General features: G+C 49.8%; 1 pseudogene; it reads left to right on the top strand.

The window, feature by feature from the left end:
- The window catches only part of LOC131277142 (seizure 6-like protein), a 92,843-nt pseudogene that overhangs the window by 28,362 nt on the left and 43,100 nt on the right, over window positions 1-21,381 (top strand).

Raw genomic sequence — 21,381 nt, 5'->3', positions numbered from 1 at the left:
CCTACCTAGTCTAGATGGAGGACTCCATCACAAGAGAGGTATGTTCTGTTCCCAACCGGTGATAGTGCCGTGAAGACTGAATGGAATAACGATGATGATGGTGAGGGGAGGCCCCGTCTTAGCAGTGATCCGTAGGAGCAGAGAGAGGGAGCCAGGAGGATGAGGGCATGCTGTCCACAAGGCAGAGTTCAAGCTCTTTAGCCTCTGTGATCTTGTTCCAAATGTCCAGTTCCACTCTTGCTGCTTGGCCTTCTAGTGCTCCAAAGATGGGGGAGGAGACAGGGACCTGTACTTGGGAAAGATAATATGTGAGTCTGGGGAAACGGACTTTGGCCCAGTGGTTAGGGCGTCCGTCTACCATATGGGAGGTCCGCGGTTCAAACCCCGGGCCTCCTTGACCCGTGTGGAGCTGGCCATGCGCAGCGCTGATGCGCGCAAGGAGTGCCGTGCCACGCAAGGGTGTCCCCCGCGTGGGGGAGCCCCACGCGCAAGGAGTGCGCCCGTGAGGAGAGCCGCCCAGCGTGAAAAGAAAGAGCAGCCTGCCCAGGAATGGCGCCGCCCACACTTCCCGTGCCGCTGACGACAACAGAAGCGGACAAAGAAACAAGACGCAGCAAATAGACACCCAGAACAGACAACCAGGGGAGGGGGGAAATTAAATAAATAAATAAATCTTAAAAAAAAAAAAATATGTGAGTCTGCTTTGATTCTCCTAAGAAATGTGGGTGACTCCCAGGCTTGCAATCCTGGCCTGGGTGGGGGCTTTGCCTGAGTGTGCTCTGTACCCCTTGCTCCTTGACTAGTGAGTCTAGGGAGAGGTCCCTGCTGCCCACCAGCTCTCCTAAACCATGGCCAGGAAACAGTTTCTAAGAACTGATTATATCTCAAGAATAAGCTTAAGAATACCCCCCTCGCATGCATATAATTCTTCCCATGTCACAAATCTCTTTTTAATATTTCTTTATTGGATTTTTATGATAAATGTATAACCTATATTTCTTGTAAAATTAATTTTAAGAAATACGTAAGTGGAAAAGACAGAAGCAAATCACTTTTATATTCATGGTCTCAGCTGATATTTGCAAGTAGCTTATTGAAAAGGGTTCGGCAGGGCACTTTCTAACTTGCTTTTTTTTCCTCTAAAAATAGCGAACATTTTCCTATATTCTTAAGTATTCCTTGAGAACATGGATTTTTGATAACTTTATGAATGGCATGTAATTTGTTTCAACAAACACCCGTGAGTGGACATTTGTGAAGTTTCTCATTTTTCACTCTTAGAAACAATGTTGCACTGAATATCCACATTCATAAATCTTTGTGGGAATCTCTGAATCTTCCCATAGAATAAATACCCAGGACCGTAATTTCTAGGTCAAAGGGTTTGTACATATGTTCTAGTCTTTACTCTGACTGGCCCTCCTTAAAGTTCACAGCAGTTTGCATGCTAACTAGCCGTGAACAAGAGCAGGCATTTCCCATCACCTCCACCATCTCGGGATTCTATTGTTGCTTTTCATCTTACCAATTACATAGCTGGAAATACAGCACAGTTTAGATTTGCCTTTCTTTTATTGCCAGTGAGGCTGACATTTTAGAGCTGACTAAGTATGTCTATTTCTTCCTGGGTGAGCTGCCTGTGTATGCCCTTCTTCACTGCCGTTTCCATAATGAAGAATCAAGGGCCCTTCAGCACCGGAGAGTTCTTGAATCCTAGTCGTTCCCTACCACGAATGAGACGCCCCATCAAATAGGAGACCCTCCCCAGGAGAATAGGTCCCCACCGTCATCTCCCTCTCCCACCCTCTTTTCACCTACCTAGGCTTCTGACGGTTCACCCTGGCTAAGGAGTGGAGGCAGGAATCAGGGAAGAGGAAACACTCACTTCCTCTCTCTCTCTCTCTCTCTCTCTCTCAATCCATCTCTTTTCCCCACTCACCTTGCTTCTGGACCCAGAGCCTTGTGGTGCAGCAGGGCACAACGCCAACATTGGCTGCGACCTCCCCCATCTACCCTGGAAACTGCAAAGGAGCCAGTTCTGCTTGGGGACAATCGAAGCCCGGGAGGGTCAGAGGCTTCACCTGCAATTTGAGAGGCTGTTGCTGAATGACAAGGACAGGTAACCCTCAGTGGGTCGCTGCCCAGCCCCCTGCCCTCCCAGAAAGTTCGAATGTGCCCAGAGATTTGGAGGCCTGAAGTTGCTGAAATTTTGTTTCAAGGGAGTCAGGAAAGGAAGAACTGGGAAAGATGGGGAGGATTTCAGAGATTTCAACTCCAGCCTCCTCCTTTTACAGATGAATAAGTTAGGGCATCTAAACTTGCCCTGGGCCACACTTTAGAGTAAGGGAAGAGGCAAAAAAAAGGAAATGGAATTCCGCCTTCCTGCATTGCCACCTTCTTTCTCCTGCATGCCCCTTTGTGCTGTTGAAGAAAGTGGGGGTGTTTACTGAGCACCTGCTCTGTACTGAGCCATATACTTGGCTCTGTGGAAAGCAGGACAGAAGTAGAGAACCTTGATTCCTGGTGTGACAGAAAAGTTGAAATAGAGAAAATAGAGTTATGTGCATGACAATTCAGGGGAACAGCACAAGGCAAAATCCAAGCAAGAGCACATCTGTGGACTCTAAGTAGTATTCATAGAACCCGGAATCTTAAAACTTGCATATTCTAGAAAACTGGTATTTAGATGCTTAACTTCACTGACTTCAGTTGGGTACCCCTGGAAACAGAGGTGCAGGTGAAGATGTGAGGTCAAGTAGTTTATTTCGGAGTTGATCCTAGAGAACACTGATAGCCACATGAATAGTGAGGCTGGGAAAGGATGCCTTAGTGAACTGTTGGCTGCTGTGGGCAACTGGGGTTCAGTCCCACCGGGGACCTCTGGTAGCCTGTGTTGAGCGCACCTGGGAGCTCACAGTATTGACCCGCTGTTCCCCATCCATCACGGGAATGACAGGTCCACTGTTCTTTGTGCTGGGTGAGCAGGCCTGGCCAGGAAAAGCCCTCAGGCAGAGAATCTCAGAGTTTGCGGAGGAAGCCGAGAGCCAATGTGGGAACCGTGAGTACTAAGAATACACGGGATGACACAGGGCTTCTACTACACTTCCAGAATCGCAGAACCTTAGAATTCTGGATTCTAACGGTGTTCGAGCGCCCTGGCTTCTTTGCAGCGTCAAAGCTGGAGTATTAAGTCTCTAGGAAAGAAAAGGATTCTAACAGATGTCACCCAATCATTGAATCACTTACCCAAAATTAGGATTTGCTGGGTTCTTTCCATTCATTCATTCATTCATTCATTCATTCACTCCTCAGAGTAATCCACAAATACATACAACTGCTGTATTCAGCTTACATCCACCTGCTTTCTCCCCTCTTGGCTTATGTCCAGGACACAATCTCAGAGAAAACTTGCTTGACTTTCTCTCCCATGCTCTGTTCCACAGAATCTTCTCGGCCTCACTAAGAAGGAATCCATAATTCCAGCTGTACAGGCAAAACCCCTTGGGGGCCTTGGTAGGGGGAACACACCTCGATCTGTAGCTTTTGCCAATTTCCATGGTACAAATACTATCATCATGGCCCATTTCAGGCTACCAACATGAACACAGTGGTGGCACATAATCCCCGGATATTTAACAATCCACTCTCTCCAGCCACTGTGAGCCAACTCCAGCCTGCACGCTCTCAACTGGATTCTTCTCTTTCTCTTGTCCGCTTTATCCAAACCTTCAGAAAATCCTGTTGATTCTAAAAATTCATGGCTGTTCAGGAATCAAAAAGAAATACCTCTCCAAATCAAATATAAAACGTAAGTATAAGAAAATCCTTAAAAACAAAGGCCCCGTTCTACTCAGCAACAAGACAGAGGTCAAGTTAAAGGAGGGACTAATGGGTAAATTATGGATGAAAGTACCTCAAGGCAAAAATCTCATTAGGGCACAGTTTCTAATCATTGCTTCATCTAAATAAAACTTTTCAGGATAAAGTGTTAAAAAATAAATTAAATAAAGCGATCCCCTACTGCCATTATTATTTCCAAAAAACCCCAAAACAGACTCAGAATCCAAGCCTTTTGAACCCCTCTACCATTACTACATCGTCCAAGCCACAGGATTACTCCAAAGCCCCTCCCTGGTCTCCCTGCTCACGCCTTCGCCCCCTTGAGCTGGTTTTAACCCAGCACCCTGATTCATCTCATGAAAACCTAAGTCAGTCCTTCCACTTGCAGGTTGTAGGATTTCCAACGAGGACTCTGATCCTCTTTCTTTAATAACAATGTGCTCAACTTACAGCAACCTTTCTAAAAGATGAAACAATTCTGTATTTATTGTGTTGTGCTTGGTCCTAAGTGGTGCCACTAAATGAGTTTCATCAAGTATTTTTCCAGTGTTAACTGGAAACCAAACTCACACTTGGTACCTTTTGGAAATTTCTGTCCATCCTGAAGAGTGAATAAAAGGGGCCAAATATATTGCTTCCATAACCTTGAAATTTCACTATCTTTCTGTTCAAGTTGTACCACGCTGCTAAAATCTCCGAAAGACTAAAAAGCAGATTTCATTGACTTAAATGTCAGATTGCATCCTCCTCTACTACAAATTCTACAAAAGCTCCCCATTTTATTCAGCATCAAAACCAAATCCTTACAAAAATCTGCAGCGCTTGTATGATCTGGCTTCCATCCATCTCCGTCACTTCTTTCCACTCTCTCCACTTGGCACACAGGCCTCCTTGCTGTTCCACGGACACACCTCAGGGCCTTTGCACTGGCTGTCTCTCCTCTCCCTTGAATAGTCTGCTCCAAATCCTGCATAGCTAGCCATGCCCTTGCTTCCTTTGGGTCTCAGCTCACGTAGTACGCCTCCTCTGACCCCCTGACATAAATGAGCTTGCATAAGCACATGCAGTCGGTTCCTTCCTTACCTTCATTTACAGATGAGTGCATTGGGGTTGTGAGAGGTAAAAGAGGAGCTACTGATCACATTGTTAGGAAGCATCAGACCTGGGACTTGTGTCTCCAGCACCTGGGATCCTCCCAAAGCATTTGGAAGTGTATTTGGGTCTCGGAGATGCAGGACAGGATGGCCACTTTAGAGAGCATGGGCTTGCCCATTGTGGGAAGAAAGAAAAGGGGATAAAGCTTTTTTTTTGTTTTTAAGATATATTTATTTATCCCCCCCTTCCTCCATCATCTGCTCTCCGTGTCCATTTGCTGTGTATTCTCCTGTGCCTGCTTGTCTTCTCATTAGGCAGCCTCGATTACCCATCCTGGGATCTTCCAGAGTGGGAGAGAGGTGCTCGTTCTCTTGTGCCACCTCTTGCTCTATCCCCCGCCATCTCTCCTCTGTGTCTCTTTTTGTTTCATCAGCTCTCCACACGGGCCAGCTCACCTTCACCAGGAGGCCCCGGGCATCGAACCCTGGACCTCCCATATGGTAGAAGGATCCTAATTGCTTGAGCCACCTCTACTTCCCAGGGTGTTGAGCTTTAACAGGGATTAAAGCTTTGCAGAAGGGAGCTGAGGCTTCGGCCACCAGCCTCAGGCTCTCTCCAGCAAACTCAGGCACACGCGTGGCAGAATGGCATCTGGGCCTGGTACTTCCTCCCTCGCCCAGTGGGAGTGAAAATAGCATCTCAGCAGCCAGTACTACGTGATGCCCAAGAGCTGCTGAGTGTAATGTATCTTGCTTGGTATCCACTGACAGTTTCAGTCAACCAATTTGGATTTGAAAGTAAAAATAATTCCATCCTCAGGGCCCCTCTGCATTACCTAAGTGTTTGTCATTGTTATTTATCACATCAGCAAGGGGACAGGAATTTATACTGCTGAGTAGGTGGCCCCTACTAAGTGCTGGGCCAGTGTTTGCTGACTGGGGAGGACATGAGAGATGCTAGGTGTGCCCGTCTAGTGGGGACTTTTCCCAGTGCCTCGCCCACTGGGCAGGTCTGTTGGATAATGTGGGCATCTGAATAACAGTGGAAATTAGTCACCATTTATTAGGGACCTACTATGTGCTGGGCCCTGATCTGTGGACTTTACATCCAAAGTAATAATGAACGTGAACCTTATTATCTAGAGATAATAATTACATGAATTAGAGCTAATGTGAGTCAAGATAATTACAGAGGGGTAATTACCCAAAGTAGTACAATATATGCAGAGCACGTCACATGGCATCTGCTGCCACATGGTTGGCACTTCATGAATGGAGATTGTGATGATCAGGATTCCCTGCATCAGGCAGGTATTATCATCATCACGTCTTTATGAATTTGGAAGTGACTGCACAGAGAGGTTAAGCGGCTGCCTCGGGTCACACAGCTAGCACAGGGCAGGCAGAGCCTGGATGTGAGTGTACCCCACAGGCCCCAATTTCATTGGCTTGAACAGCTTTTCGGGGGGCCCGCTCTATGACTCAGCAATGAGGCAAGGACTTTCCTGGGCGTCCAGAAACTCAAAGTTCAGGGAGCGAAGTAGAGCTATAGACAGACAGCCTGGTGGGATGCTGGCAAAGTGCTGTGGCTGGGGGATGGTGGGGCAGAAGGCACAGGCTTTATCTCCAGCAGTTGTGGAAATGCCCCAGAGAGGATGGCATTCCAGCAGCATCTTGAGGATAGGTGGCAGCTGGCCTTCCTGCACTGGGGAAGGGCATTCCAGGAAAGGACTCAAGTGATGAGAGCGGTGACGGTGAGGCATGGAATGGGTGTCCAGAGATGTGGCACGAAGTACGAATTCTGTCTTGCATTCTTGATGCTGGGAGGGGCGCGGGTCAGGTCGCCATCTAGAAATCTCAGGAGCCCCCTGACTCAACCTTCACTGCCCGAGTGACTGTCCCATTACATGCCTTCCAGATTCATCCGGAACCTTCCTCACCCTAAAAGCATAGGTGAATATGGTCCTTTTAAATGCTAAACCGGGGAGGCGTCTTTGGGACATGGAGCTGCCCTGGATGGTACTTCAGAGGCAATCACCGGACATTGTAAATCCTCACAGGGCCCACTGGATGGAATGGAGGAGAGTATGGGCTATGATGTGAACCAATGTATATGAGGTGCAGAGGTGCCCAAAGATGTACTTACCAAATCCAATGGATGTGTCATGATGATGGGAACGAGTGTTGTTGGGGGGGGAGAGGGGGGGTGGGGGAATGGGGTTGAATGGGACCTCACATATATATTTTTAATGTAATATTATTACAAAGTCAATAAAAAATTAAAAAATTTAAAAAAAAATAAAAATAAAAAAAATAAAAACCACTGCTAAAAAAAATAAAAAAAAAATAAATAAATGCTAAACCGGATTTCCTCAATTCTTCTTCCCCTCCCTCTCTGTGGGTGAGGGTGTGCACATGAGTTTCTCAAAATAAAGAAAAGGAGAACAAGGTAAATAAGGACTTACTGGTAAAGACATCACAGAACAAAATGTTGGGAGGGGCCCAGAGAGGTGGAGTGACCTGCCCATCATCACACAGCAAGTCACTAAGACCAGAAAAACAGCCTGGTTGCAGGAGCATGCACAGGGGCCCCAAACTTGATGTGATAGAGGAAAGCACAAACTCTTCTAGAGTTAAAAAGAGCTGCCTTTAACTCCTGCCCTGCAGCTCACTAGCTCTGTCTCACCCTGCGGTATTTTGGCCACCTCTTTCGCAGTGCCTAGTACACGGTAAGTGCTCCAGAAAATACCTGTTGAATATAGAAGAGAGATATGGTGAGAGTATAAATGAATGAAATAACCTAGAAATTTCCTAGTAAGGTTTCTGGCATAAAACAGGCAAATGCTAACCTTAGCTAATATTATTTTCACCCCATTTGTAGGATATTGTGCTAAATACTTGGCATGCATTATCTCATTGGTGAATCATAAAAATCCATGTCTGACTGAGTGCTTGCTGTGTGCTAGGCACTATTACCTAGTGTAGCTGTAACTGTAATAGTGCCAGGCACTATTAACTAGTGTAACTGTTACCAAGAATCACATGTGATATCCCCATGACAACCCTTTTAGCAGAAAAAGAAACTGAGGCCAAGAAAGATCAAGTCAATTGCCCAAAGATAGAGACACAGCGAAGAAGTGGCCAAGTCAGAATTTGAACCCAGTTCTCAGGGAACAAAGCTTGCATCAAAATCACCAATGAAATGACGGAGGACAGCGTATGAAGGAGAAATTTCAAGCCGTGTCTTAAAGAAGAGGAAACATGCTCAGGGAGGTCTTCCTCACCCTCTTTCCCGGGCAGTTATTGCCTATGTTCTTGTATCTCAGCAAGAAAGAATTTTCAGCCAATCTCCACGTCGCCTTCCTTGGCTGCACAGCTGAACCCATCCCCAATATCTGTCCCTGTTTATGGGCCCCAACATAGTGCTGGAACCAGGAAATAAAAGACCTAATAACAAAACCCCGTAACTACATGACTGGTCTCTGCAGAAAAGTTCTCTTCAGCTGCTGCCAACCTGTTCTGTGCTGAGTTTATTTCACGCTCTAAAAATTAAGTGCCTTGCCCAGAGGTACTTCAGTCGTTCAAGTAGAGATATAGCTGCTTGCAGCTGCCCAAATTCAGGCTGAGGACCTGCCAGGGCAGGGGAGTGAGTCAACTGTTTAGGGCATCATCCGTCCCAGGAGGATAGATATCCAGATACCAGCAGAAATCATGGGTGAATTGGGCACATAAAATAAAGTTGGCTGCACCCAGAACTTCCAACCCATTAGCAAGAGACACATCTGTCTGGAGTCAAAAATTCAAAGGGTTCATAAATGGAACAGCAAACTTGATGGAGCCCAAATTCTATCATGTTATAGAGGCGGGAAGTGAGGCATATGGATGGGGAGAGACTGCCACAAGATCACTTTATCAGTCAGCTATTGCTGCCTAACAAATTAACCCCCAGCCCAGTGCCATGAAACAGCAAGCACATATCAGCAAAACGGTTCTTCCAGTCTCGCCTAGATTCACTTGTGTATCTGTAGGCTGTTCCTGGTGGGGTAGGTGGGTCTGCTGTTCTTGGCTGGCCTCTCTCTCAGGATGGTTCGTCTCTGCTCCATGTTCCTCTCAGCCTCCAACAGTTAGCTCAGGCTTCTCATCATGGCAGGTGCTCAGGGTTCCAGGAGGGAGAGCAGAAGCATGCAAGACGCCTTGAGAAACTAGGCTTGCACTGGGCAGAGCAGCACGTCTGCCACGTTCTACGGCAAGTCAGACGGCCAGCCTAGATTCAAGGGATGGGGAAGCAGATTCCACCTCTTGATAAGACACTCTTCAATGCCTCATTGCAAAGGGTGTGGGTAGAGATTACTGGACACTTAGGGCCATGTTTGAACTCCAACTATCCTAGTCAAAGAGGATTAGGGATTAGAACTCAGCTCTGCAGGTTTTGGTCCAAACGTCCCATGACATCATTCTGTGCAGTGATACTAAGATGTAGGGATCTTTATCCCCTTTTATAAATGGGGAAACTGAGGCTCAGAAAAGTAAGGGAGTTTGCCTATGTTCCCACAAGTGGCGAGGGAAGGAGACAGGATTTTTCCTAGAGCTTTCTGAGGGTGTGGTGCTGGCATATAGAAAGCTCAGAAAATGTTCATTTCTCTACATGATGATGCTTTCAACATGTGGACACACTCTGGGAAGATCCAGAGTTTTCTCGGGAAGAGGAAATGGTCTTTGTGTGCGGTAGGAAGTCTTGGCTTCGAATCCAAACTCTTCCATTTTCAGCTGCACGACCTTGGATAAGTCCCTGGATTCTCTAAGCCTGTTTCCTGTCCTTAAAATGAAGACAATAATGGTACTCACCTTTTAGAGCTCCTGGGAGGATGAAATGGCACTTGGTGCAGAAGCGCTTGGCATTCAATCACTTAATTTGCGGCTAGGATGACAATGGTGCGTAATCCCTGCCATGGCTGATGCACAGACTGAGGGCCATTAAACAGCCCCTTCCCAGAGGAGGACTGCCCCTGACCTGTCATTTGAGGTTTGGGCACGACCGGCGGGAACGAGGAAGGTCATGCACAGGTATCCCACCTGGCGGGTTACCTCCGCCTGCCCAGCTCACATGGGATTGCCATGGCATCTTTAATACGAGCCTGGAATAGGTCCTGCCAGGTTCTTCCCAGCCTCGGTGAGGGGAAGAGCAGCCATGGGTGGGATCTGCTCCCCTGGCTCGGGCTGAGACGCTGCTTTGCCGGCGCATCCCTGCAAGCCCCATGCGTTCCCATGCAATGACACCCGACACCTCAGGGACCCACGATGGCCTGTGTTGTGAACCCCTGACCTGGGCCAGGCTCGTGCGTTTACTGTTCCACGGGTCTTTATTGAGGCCCGCAGTGGCTAATCCTGCACTAGATGACCGGCGCTCTAGAAACAACTCCCGGGGTGGAGCCTTCCTGTCTGCTCAGCGCTCTAGTCCTGAACACGCCCCATTGGCTATGTACTATTATTTCCCCCACGCTGCAGAGGAGGAAACTGGGGCCCAGAGGGGTGAGTCACATGGCTCGCCAGGTGCACTTAGGGTGCCAGCCCCCCATCGCCTCTCCACCCTGCCTCACACAGCAGAAACAAACTTACCCTGAGAGTAGTTGGCTCTCCCGAGAGCTGCCAGCAGGTGAGCCTTGTGGGCAGGTCTGGGGTTCAGACGGTGCCCTCCGGCAAGAAGGGAAAGGAAGGGAAGCAGCGGGCAGGCGACAGGGCAGGCCCTGGGGAAGCCCCGGGTTTGAAAGGGTCCTGTCTTTCCAGGAGGAGAGTTCCCACCCGGTCCCCTTAGGGTGGCCTCCTGGGTGGGGTTTGCTGACCAGGCCTTGCGAAGGGACGCCTTGAAGAACATAGGGTGCTGGGGGTTTGAAATGGCAGGAAATGTGTATCTGCCACTGTCAGTTCCTGCTGGGAAAAGGACTAGAGCAGGGCTTCTTATCCTTTTCCGTTCCACGGGCCCCTTTGCCAGTCAGGTAAAAGCCACGGACTCCTATGTTCTGTGTTATTTAATAAAGCTATCACACACGCACCAACACGTCCCACAGGAATCATGTTTTTTGAATTTCAATTCAAGCCCACAGACCCCTGGTGAAGAACCCAGGCTCTAGAACCCTCCTCCAGCAAAGCAGACCCGCGTCCCACCTCCCGCCGTGCATGCGCACCCGCGTGCACGCACTGTACAGCTCGCACAACCGTGCGCACAGCCCACAGCCCACACGTGCACAAACAACACGCATACAAATCCAGCCTCACCCTCTGATTATGCTTCTGTCAAGGTCAGCTCTTGCACCCTGACTTAGAATGTAGAAGGGCTGGGGCCCCACCCACTAATTTTACAAATCGCCCAGAAGGAGAAAATGCTGTGGGCATGGCCACGTGATACATTCCTGGAAGGGCCACAGGAATAAAGAAAAGCAAGGTGGCTTGCTAATCATTTCTTTTCATGCCTTCTGTGAGTATTAACTCCATCTCAGTAATTACAAACCTTCACCCACCACCACCACCTCCGCCCCCCCCCCCCCACATGCTCACACATCCAGGCTCCTGATTTTTTGGAGTAAGAGGTGGGGGGGGGGGTGCGAGCCTGCTGCAGGGGTTAGAGTCTATGCCATGCTTGAGCGTGCGCTGCCCTCCACTGGCGAGGAGAAGAATTACTTCACCAGGGAAAGGCTTCCTAATTGGTGTCAATCTTTGTCCACAAGTTTCTCCTGTTACTTTTACTGGAACTGTAGTTGGTGCTGGGGTTTAAGGTATACCCAGGGGACCTGAACCTCTAGACTGTGATAGTCAGGTCCTGAGCCTCAACAGACTCCAGCTCCTAAACTGTGGTTTATTACTTACCCCTCTCAGTTAACATGGAGGTGAAGAAGGTCAACCACCACACCAGGGAGCCTAGAATGCCTACAACTGAATTGCATCCAGCATCCAGATGGAATCTAAGCCCCCACTTGATATAGATGTGGAGTGGACACAAACCTTCTAAGGCCCACAGGATGGAGGAATAGAGAATGGATTAGAGTGGACTTACTGATATTCTATTCATGAACTATTGTGATTAGCAATCAAAGAAAATGTGGCATTGGTGTGGAGAAAGTGGCCGTGGTGCCTGCTGGGATTGGGGAGTGGGAGGAATAGATGTGATGTGGGGGCATTTTCTGGGGTTGGAGTTGTCCTGGAAGGTGCTGCAGGGACAGTTATCAGACACTCTATGTCTTCCCATGGCCCACTGGGTGGACTGTGGGAGAGTGTGGGCTATGATGTGGACCATTGACCATGAGGTGCAGCTCATGTATCATCAAGTGCAGTGAATGTCTCATGATGATGGGGGAAGTTGTTGTTATGGGGGGAGGAGTGGGGTAAGGGGGGTGGGGGGTATATGGGGACCTCATATTTTTTTAATGTAACGTTCAAAAAATAAAGACCAAAAATGTTCAAATGTGTTTTCTACTCTCACCTCTTCCCCTCTCTAGACCCTAGTGAAAGCAATAATGAAGTTCCCTCAGGCTGCTTTTATCCTTTTTGAGTAGATAATACACTCACATAATCCAAAATTCTAAGGAACGAAAGGGCATCCTGTGGAAATTACGTTTCTCTCCCTTCCCCAGCAAAAGCCCCTACCCCACTCTGTTTTCCCTTCTGTAGTTTGTACTTTCTGTAGCTAGTACATTGTAACTAGTTGTTTATGTATTCTTCCATGACTTTTTAAAAATATTTCAAAAACCGTAAGAGAAATCTCATATCCACCAAAAGAAAGCCACCCAGAATAAGTAACAAATTTATCAGTGATTTTACTGCTGTTGTGCATGACCAACAACAAAACGAGATCAATTTCAGCATTACCAGTAAAGATAAAATATTTCAGAGAGAAAATCTTTTTAAAACTGGTGTTCCAAAGTGAGAGAAGAAAGAGGACTTTGGTGGGAAATTAAACGTCAGAAATCACAGGTCTAAGCAAATAACCTTAAGAGTAGTTAAGTAGACCTGCCAGGTGGGGGAAGCAGTAAGATGCGGCTCCCTCATGCGGCAGAATTCCCGCTGTTACCCACATTTTCAAACACGGAGCTGAACCTGGCCACACGTCTTAGAGATTTGTATATACGTCTTTCATGGGAGGTTTATAAAATAGTGGTTCCAGGCTGAAGTTTTGGTGTCCAAGGGACCTAGGTTTGAGGACTAAGTTGGATTTTTTTCTCCATGGGAGGTACCGGGAATCGAACCCAGGACCTCCTACATGGGAAGCAGGTGCACAACCACTGAGCAACATCGTCTTCACAGTGAAAGTTAGTTTTATTGTTTGTTTGTTTTTAGGAGGTACTGAGGATCGAACCTGGGGCCTCGTTCATGGGAGGCAGGTGCTCAACCACGTGAACTACACCCACTCCCTTGGGCAGATTCTTATGTGATGGGCAAGAGGGTGTCGGGGGCATCGAACTTGATTCTGGGGACCTGTGAGCTCAAGAAGAATGGAGGAGGTGGGGAGCAGGAGCCCGGCAGGGCAGGAGGGTGGCAATCCTTGGGGGCCACCTGTGCTGAAGGAGGGAGGAGAGGAGGCCCCTCCCGAGGCGGGAGCAGCTAAGAGTCCTGGGGTTTCGGGGTCCCAGGCGGAGACCAGGCCAGGGCCACGCTCGGTGCAGGCTGCCCCTCATCCGCCCCACCCACCCAGCCCTGTGCTGAGAGCCTGGCACACGGGCTCCCTGTGGGGGACAAGACAGAGGGCGCTCCCAGCCCAGACCCAGGGGGCGGCGGGGCCTCCGGTGAGGGGATCAGGGGAGGCGGAGGCTGCAGGGTGGGCAGGGGCGGCCTGGGTCTAGACAGGGAGGGAGGAGGAAGCAGGGCGGGTGGAAACCCAGGGCGGGGAAGCTCGTCCACTCTGGCTGGAGGGCAGAAGAGCAGGATGGAGGGGTAGCAGGAGACTGGATGCAGGGATGGGACGGGGAGGGTCAGCAAACCAAGCCAGGCCCACAGGCTTGCGCTTTACCCGGGTGAGTTTTGAGCAAGGGAATGAAGGGGCCAGTTTGCTGCGCGGGGAGGACTCGCCCGCCCCACGCAGGGAGCAAGGCAGGAAGGGAGCCCTGGAGGCGGTGAGGGGCCGTCCCAGCAGGTCAGTGAAAGAGGGCGGAGACCCCGGGGACTGGACCCAGGAGAAAGGGGCGGGCTGCAGGGGGCTCCCAGCAGCTGAGGTTGCAGGCTGCGCAGGTGGAAGCCTTTCCCTCCGGCAGCTCGGAAGGGCTGGCCTTGGGAAGCTCGGGTTGCCCTGGGATTCTCCCCAAGGGTGATCCTGCTGTACCCAATTCCAGTCAATCAACCCGCCTGCCTGGCAGCCCCTCTCCATCCCCCGTCTGTGCTGGAGTCAAACTGCGCCCCGATTTCTCACCGCCAAGCAATGGGCATTAGATCTGGCTCCACACCTCAGCACTAAGTCCCGCTCTGCCCTGTGGCCAGTCTCCTCACCCATAATCCTCTGCATTTCCACCCTGATTGTGCAGGACAGCCCAGACCCTGGATGCGCTCGGCCTGTCAGATGCTGCTGGATGAGCAAGCAAAAATGCAGGCTTGTCTTTGGATTGCAGGAGGGGAAAAAAACCAGATCACTAATATTTGTGTAGATGCGTGAAACCTATCCATCAAAAACGGTCGTGGTTTCAGGAGGGAGCGGATGTGGTTCGAGCAACTGAGCTCCCGCCACCAAAATGGGAGTCCCGGGTTCAGCTCCTGGTGCTTCCTAAAGAAGACAATGAGCAGACAAGAAGCAGAAAACACCGAGCAGACAATGGACAGAAACAAACGTGTAGGAGTGGATGAGGCTCAAGCAGTTGAGTGCCCGCCACCCACATGGGAGGTCCCGAGTTCAGTTCCTAGTGTCTCCTAAAGAAAAAAAATGAGCAGACAACAAGCAAGAAAACAACAACGAGCAGACAATGAGAGAAAACAAGCAAACAGATGAGGGAGCCATCTCGGGGTGAAGTGAAAATAATGATACTAAAAATACATAAATAAATGGTGGTGGATTCTGAAGGAAGCAACAGAGAGTACCTATTTTTCTTTCTCTCATTGCTCCTTCACACACATTCTCTTACTTTGCTTCTCAGGGTGAAGTCTTCGTTTCATAGGTGTTCTGGTCACAAGAAGTCCAGTTCGGTCTAACAACTGCATAACTCTCAATCTTAGTTGTGTTGAAACTTCACACCTCCCTCTGCAGAGGCTTCTCAGCCTGGGAAATCTGCAGGAGAAAGGGCTGCTGTTTTCTGAGGAAAGACGCAGGAAGGCTGACCTCGACAGCGCTTGTGCTTTGGAAGTTATGAAAATGCGGGTTTCTGGTATTCTGCTTTGGTGTGCATGAGGGCCGAAGCCTCTGGAAGCAGGGCTTTTGACTTTCCACTGCCTGGGGCCCTGCCACCCTGTCAGGCACCGCTGTGGGGTGCATAGCTGATCCCCGGGAAGCAGCCCTGCCCTCTTCCGTGACAGGAAGCCCCCTCCCAACACCCCTGCACTCTCTGCCCTGCCCCTGGGCGGGTGGGCAGCTCCAATAAGATTGTACCCTCTTCCTGCCTTGGCGAGCATCAAATCCAGCCACTGCTCCTCAAACTCCCACGGAAGCCTGCCGAGCCACTCTCACAGACTTAAGGTGACAGTGATGCTCTGACCCCCCTCCTGTGATACTCCGCCCACAGTGACAGCTCCCCCCAAGGCAGCCTCTTCAACGACAGAGGACAATTTCAGTCTTCTTTTGTTCCTTTTTTTTACTACTACATATAATCGATGTGTTACATTAGTTGTTACTTTATTATCTTTTTTAAAGATACATAAATCACACAAAATGTTACATTAAAACATATGAAGCCCCCACTTGACATAGATGTGCAATGGACACAACCAATCCAATGTCCACAGAGAAAATGTGGCATTGGTGTGGGAAGGGTGGCCATGGTGGCTGCTGGGTGCAGGGAATGGGAGGAAGAGATGAGATGGGGAGGCGTTTTCGGGACTTGGAGTTGTCCTGGGTGGTGCTTCACGGACAACTACGGGACATTGTAGATCCCCCCAGGGCCCACTGGATGGAACGTGGGAGAGTGTGGGCTATGATGTGGACCATTGACTATGGGGTGCAGCGATGCCCAGAGATGTATTTACCAGGTGCAATGGATGTGTCATGATGATGGGAGAGAGTGTTGCTGTGGGGCGGTGGGGTTGAATGGGACTTCATATTTTTTGAATGTAATACTTTTTTAATAAATGAATAAAAAATTAAAAAAAAAATAAACATATGAGAGTCCCATATAACCCACTCCCCACCCCCCACTCCTCCCACACTAACGACTTCTTTCTAGTTAGAGCTGGGGGAGCCCTCAACCTGGAAGAGCTGCCTCAAGGGCAGAGCAGGTGCCGTTGGGGCCCTAGCCATGCCCTGCGGCACTTGCCACTGTACCAAGACAGGAGCCCCCGCGGGCCTCCACCCAAGCCTGTGCCATGGGGCGGGCCAGAGGGGCTGGCGACTGGACACACCCAGCCTGGGAGGCGTGGCAGCTGCAGGCTAAGCACCCCAGCTCCCCCTCCTCTCAGTTGTCCTCTGCCTGATCCCTCAGAGTTCCCGCAGGGCTGAGTCCAGCGCCCGCCGTGGCACCTGCTCACAGATGGCCCCTGCGTCGGCTCCTCCTCTTGCCTTCCTTGTTCGCATTTCCCCACCAGTACCTGCTGGGGTGGCCTCCCAGGGAAGACACTTGCACCCCAGGCCTGCTCGGACTCTGCTCAGTGTGGTCCAGTATCTCCCTTTAGGAAGAGGGATGCTCAGCTCAGGGGGCCCCGATGACACTCCAGGACGACAGGAGCTGCAGTGCCTCGTGTGTGACATACCCTTTACAGAGGGCAATCACGGAAGCCAGGGTTTCTCAGCTATAGCACGACGGGCGTTTTGGATCCAAGAATTATTTTTTGGGATGGGAGGGGCGGGACTGTCCTGTACAATTTAGGACGTTTAGTGGCACGCCTGACCTCTACCATTAGATTATCAGTAGCACACCTCCCACCCCCAGTTGTAACCACCAAAACCATCTCCAGCCCTTGCCAGGTGTCTCTTGGCAGGTGGGGGTGGCCATACTGCACCCAGTGGAGAGCCTGATTGAAGTCGTCTGATGTCATGCTGTTATCTGGCATAGAAAGGAATCCAGAGAGGGATGATGGGGGCGGTGGTGGCGCCCCTTCCTCAGGTAAGGAAATTGGAGTATGTGCTCAAAGCACGAGACTGAGGCTGCTCAGATGGACCTGGGATTTGCTCCCAGATCTTTTATTCCCAAAGCCATGACAAAAATAGGAAATATTTGAGGGAAGGCTATCTAGGCGGGCTGCGGTGGGCCGAGGGAACCGGTAGAACGGACGGGCTTCCTGCTCTCCGCAGGGGCATGGGCGAGTCCCGCCCTCCCTGTCTGGCGAACGGGCCGCCCGCTCTGCCGAGGTACGGGCGAGCCACGCCCTCTCGACCGTTCCCGCCTCACCGCCGAGCCGGACCTACTGCCTCCCCCTCTTCCCCCTCGCCGGGGCCATGCCATCCAATGACCACCGGCCAATCCCCGCCGGCCAACTTTCACATTGCCTAACTCCCACCAGCCCCAACCGACCAATGCCCCACACGCGTCTCCTGCCTGCCCCGTCCCCTCACCCCACAATATATATTGTCCAGCACTTCCTGAATAAAGCAGACTGCACATTGCCACCATTCGCCGTCTCCGCAGCATTCTTCGCGCCCGCTGTGCGTCCGCCTAGCCCCCCCCCCCCCACCTCGAGCAGCCTGGGCAAAGCCAGAGGAACTCAAACATCAAATATTCACCACGGTTCAGAGCTAAGGAACTTCAGGAAACCCCCATGTTCTCCCTAAAAGTGGCAAGGCTGAGAACAAACCCAGTCCTCCTGATTTCCAAGCCACAGTGCTCCTTCCAGTGCCCTGCTCCTTCCTGTGTGACCCACAACAAAGAGTTTTAAAAGGAAGCTATCTGCACCTTTGAAGATCCTTCTACTGCAGTTATGTTATGGAGATGACTGATAAATGAAGTCCAGGGGGTCGCTGTCTGGAGCGCGCTGTTAGCAGTGGGTGGCTGTGAGGTCGGCGTGAGGAGTAAATCCCTGCCCCCTCCCACGCCTCACACGAGTCGAATTCACCCCGTTCATGAGCTATTGGTATTTTCACGGTACTCAGAGTTCAAGAGGCTCTTCCTTCCCATAGGTCAGGAGCAGGCCTCGGCCCCCCTCTTGCATATGATAGCATTTATGGAGCACCTTCTGTGTACAAGGGAAAGGGGTGGCTCCACAATTTCAATATAGTAGGGGTGTAGGGGCTGCGGTCTAGCTGGAAACTGGCGGGGGCGGGAATCCTAGGGGCTCTGTCCTGAAGCCACCTGTGCAAACCAAGCAGACAGCTTTGATGTAGAGGGAAGGGGATGGTTTGGGGGACACTGATGGAGATTGTGGGGGCCATTGGAATCTCCCCACACAAGCCCTGGGGAAGCTTCATGCAAAGCCCTGTGTGAGGTGTGATAGAAGCTACGTCGATGGATACACTGCAGTCCTGCCTTCCAGAGGCAACCCTTCATCGATGTGCTCTGCATCTCTGTTCTATTTCCTTCTGATTCTTACCATCTGAGGCATCCACATGGAGAGTTTCCATTCCCCTTCCAGGACTGGCAGCAAAGACGGCTGCTGGGTGTGGGCAGGAGAAGGAGCACTGCTGAGGCACCTGTCAAGGACGTCCATCAAGGACATTGGCGGAGGCTGTGGGTGGGAAGGCCGTGGACAGTCTGCATCAGGTCCTGGAATTCCTGTCCTCTGGCAGTGAGTTGCTCAGTCATGCCACACGCCTGCTCAAAAAGGCAAGTTATCACCCTCCAGCCACCAGCAAGTTCCACATCCAAGAAGAAGGAGGAGCCCCGTGCCTGCCGCTTCCGTGTGGCGCATTACACGGTTGTGGTTGGGGAGGAAGGGACTGTCGCAGGCCATTCTTCCGTGCAGCATTCAATTCTGCCCCCAGGGCAGCTGGCAGGCAAGACAGTTTCCTAAGCGCCTCTTTGGAAACCCGACTCACCCGCGCGCCCCTGTGTGCTGCGCTGGCAGGAGGGCTGCCTCCCGCTTCTGGTCTCTGCCTGCCTCGCCCCCGGTTCCTAGCCCAGGGCCTGACCCTAAGAATTCTTTGGAGAACATGGATAGCCTGAAAAAATAAACAAAAGCCTCTTTGAATGCCCGTCGCTCTGCAGAACCCTCCCGCCTCTTTTCTCTGCCCCGCAAGCCTGACCCTCCTCAGCAGCCACATCCTGATCATGTACGATGGTGACGAGGCCGGGCCACACATTCCGGGGCAGTGCCAGGGGAACGGCGGCCCCCAGAAGCTGTCCCCCTCCACGCCCCAGCTGAACATCCCATTCCACTCGGACCCTGCTGGCCTCATCTTTGGGAAGGGTCAGGGATTTATCATGAACTACATAGGTAGGTGGCACCTTCAGTCCCCTTTTTTCTCTGTGTTCAAATGCGGGTCAGGATGGTTTCGTCTGGATTGGTCAATTTGGGACTTGTGTGCTACCCAGGTCCTTTATCATATTGGCACAGTCAATATGTGTCGTTTTTAGGATCTTGGGCTCTCTAATCAGAAGGACGGGGATTTGAGCCCTAAAGTCCTATCAATAGCTGTGTGACCTTGGACAAGGCGATCAACCCCTCTGAACCTGCTTTCTGTTACCTGTAAAATGGAAATAATGACCCCTACTTCACAAGGTTGATATCGGGATTTAGAGACATAAGGCCTCATTGTGTTTCCAATGAGACCTTATTTCATTAACACCCTGCCCTATGTTTGTAACTTCTTCTCAAAGCATGGTCTTCACCGTCTTGCCAGCTCTCCCCTGAGGATCCTCCGCAGCCCTGTTTGTCAGAGGGAAGCAGCTCTTTCTCTCCCACCCCATGGACTTTCAGATTCTAGATGCAAGAGAGGGCTTTGTCAGTGCTCACCGTGGCTTCCAAACCCTCTCTCCCCATCCTATCTTGTGAAAACCCACCTCCTTTTAAGTTCTAGTTCAGTTTACAATTGTCCACCCAAGTGTAAACACATATTAGCCTGCTTAGCCCACACTGCTGTACACGAGGAGATAGGGTTTGTATTTGCATATCGCTGGTCAGCTGCCTCAAATCATGCAACCTAATCTAGACCTCAAATCTAAATCTTCTAACATCGTTTTTATTAGCAATACATTACCCTCTCCAAAATAACATGGAAGCCCATGTTTCTCTTTGTGTGTGTGTGTACATAAACATGACAACATATGTTCACACTTGAACACCTGAGAAGGACTTTTGGGGGCAGGGCTTGGATAGTTTATTTTGCAGAGTACTGCGTTAGGCCATTAAAATATGGAGACCGTTTGGGCACATTGTTCCTAGTTTAAAATTTTTAAAAATTAATATGTTAGGAAACCCTCATTAATGGGGAGACAGTTTGATGTTGGTAAATTTAAAAATGTAGGTGAAGTTGCTCGTGAAGGTGCAGTATTCCTTGGATTTAAAACATTGGGAAGACTCTAAAATTAGTTATACTCACTCTATTTTTTCTTGGGGATTGTGCCCTTGCCCTCTAACTGGCCTTGGTTCTCAGACACCCATGGGAACCTTTCAAAGAAGAGAAGATTCCATCACTCCAAATGTCATTGTCTTTCTTTAAAGGCACTTAAACCAGTCTGTAGTTTTCCTTCTCCCCTTCCACCAAAACACACACGCACACACAACTACACACAGGCCTAAACTTACACCCATCTCCCTGGGAATGAAGGGAATTAGCAAACCTAGGACAAAGCATCTCGAGCTGTTGGTCTGTAAAAATATCTGATCTGGCGGGACTGCTCACTGCAGAGACAGGGAACGGGGATGTATTAAGCAAAGAGAGAAATGGAGATGCTAGTAAGTACTGCACATCTTGAAGTGCCTTACAGAAATCTGGTATAACAGTACAATTTCGTGTTAGGAATTATGTGTCCCAGAGTAGCTCAAAAAATTAAGTCTTGAATAACAATTTATTCATCTTGAATCCCTCCTCGGGACAATTATTATGCACTTTCAGGGTGTGAGCTACTGTGCAATCGCTTTGGCATACATTCTCATCTGATTCTCAAAGCAACCAAACGGCAAAAAACATTAATCTACTCACTTTACAGATGAGAATAAACAACGTGGCTTGAAGAAGTTATAGACCTTGCTGAACATCAGAGCCAAAAAATTAAGGTTGCATGTCAAGGATGCAAATCCAGGCGTGCCATACCCACGTGTTCAACCAGCGCTGATAAATGGAAACAGCAGGCTTATCGGGAAAGAGGTGAAGGGGATCACCTCAGAAATCCATCATTATTCATGTTTGGTGAAACACTGGATTTTCTCTAAAATATGTTTCTTGAAGTTCATG

The sequence above is a fragment of the Dasypus novemcinctus genome, chromosome X (assembly GCF_030445035.2).
Source record: "Dasypus novemcinctus isolate mDasNov1 chromosome X, mDasNov1.1.hap2, whole genome shotgun sequence".
Classification (NCBI taxonomy): Eukaryota; Metazoa; Chordata; class Mammalia; order Cingulata; family Dasypodidae; genus Dasypus; species Dasypus novemcinctus.
The sequence above is the reverse complement of the archived record's forward strand: the minus strand, read 5'-3'. Positions and strand labels throughout refer to the sequence as shown.